This window comes from Perognathus longimembris, unplaced genomic scaffold (genome assembly GCF_023159225.1).
Source record: "Perognathus longimembris pacificus isolate PPM17 unplaced genomic scaffold, ASM2315922v1 HiC_scaffold_4552, whole genome shotgun sequence".
NCBI classification, from domain to species: Eukaryota; Metazoa; Chordata; class Mammalia; order Rodentia; family Heteromyidae; genus Perognathus; species Perognathus longimembris.
The window spans coordinates 6677-8347 of NW_025959882.1; the positions used below are offsets into that span (position 1 = coordinate 6677).

Below are 1671 nucleotides of genomic sequence, written 5' to 3' on the forward strand. Positions count from 1 at the left end.
ACATTTTGACAAGACATAAAGGTCCACCCTGAACCTAAATGTGTCTGAGCAGTAAGTGTTGTAATGTGGCTACAACTTCACTTTTGTATCATTCTATTCTTATTAGCAAGCTACATTTCTAGGTTAACAGTTCTACCAAATATTAATATGAAATTGTATTTTAATAAGACAATGTTGCAATTATGGTCAACCAACATCTTTTCACCAAGACTTCAAGCATAAAAAAATGAGAATCTTTACAAAAATATACGGAGACACCACAAATTGGTAGCTGCCCATAACATTAAACAAAACCGGACTCTTAAGAGTGGTTTCTTAACACCATATCATTTTAATAATAACCATTGCCTGGTACAGGGAAAACTAACAAGTGTTTTTTATGCATCATTGCAACATTGTATTCCTGATAATTTAAGTATACCAAACTATGAATAAATGAGTGATACATGCCTAGAAAGTATCATGGTTTTTACTATCAGTGGCCACTGGACTTAGGACTAGTCCACGACCTTGATCTAGATTTTGACCTAGATCTAGACTGTGATCTCGACTGAGATTTGGATCTAGGTGGTTCTTTTTCCTTGATTCCTTTTCATATCTTGAGCCAGACTTATAATGTGTTTTTGGAAGCTGTTTTAGAGGTGCTTCTAGTTTTGGTGTGAGATGCAGACCTACATTGTGATTTAGCCTTCATTTCTTTCTTGGGCTGGGACTTGGACCGTGATCTTGAATTGGATTTAGATCTTGAAAAAGATTGATTTCGGTGTTTGAATCTATCATTGTCGGAATGGCTTCGGCTACGCCGTGGTCTTCCAGTCGGTCTATTTCTAGGACTATAAGATCTTCTATAGTTGTAATTAAAAGACCGACTTCTTGATCTTCTCCTCTCATAACTTCGGCTTCTAGAACGTCTGTATCTGTCATAGTCATCATAGCGAGAAGAGCTGTACACATTTCTCCCTTCCTTAGCTTTCATCTGATTTGGTGTCTTCCGATCTCCCTGTGCAAACTGTATTTCGATTTGACGCCCACAATCCATTTTCTGTCCAAATTATGTAAAGCATCTTCAGCATCACGAACATCCTCAAATCGAACATAAGCAAATCCTCTTGGACGTCGAGTGTAGAAATCAAGTGGGACATACACATCAACTATAGGACCATAGGCGACCAAATTCACGCCGCAAATCTTCAGACCTGGTGTCGTCCGCCACATTCCTGATGAACAGAGATGTCTTTGGGGGACGCAAGTAGGGAGACATGCCGGCGGCGTGAAGTCTCGGCCGGGCGCACTAACGGGCTGAGAGAAACCGTCCGCAGCTCTGGCGGTGGCGGCTCCTTGGACGCACACAGCCAGAGGGCCTCCTCTCTTGCCTTCCTTTTCATTTATTGTTCCTTTTGGTGTAGTTATTTATTTTGTTGTTAGTGCAGGTTCTATGGCTTGTTATAAAAGGCCTGGCCACACTCTCAGAGGTGGTGGTGGTTGTTTTTCTCTCTCTCTTTAGGTCTGACAGGTTTCACACATTGAGCCACACCTCATCTTCTGTGGGTTTTCTTCTTGTTGTTGGCTTTTTGTTGTTGTTGTTCAGTCGTGGGGCTTTGAACTCTGGGCCTGAGCACTGTCCCTGAGCTCTTCAGCTCCAGTCTAGAGCTCAACCACTTTGAGCCACAG

The 1671-nt window shown here is 41.9% G+C and overlaps 1 pseudogene; it reads right to left on the bottom strand.

Moving 5' to 3' along the window:
* Positions 1-323: 323 nt before the first annotated feature.
* Positions 324-1329, bottom strand: LOC125344854 (annotated as a pseudogene).
* Positions 1330-1671: the final 342 nt, after the last annotated feature.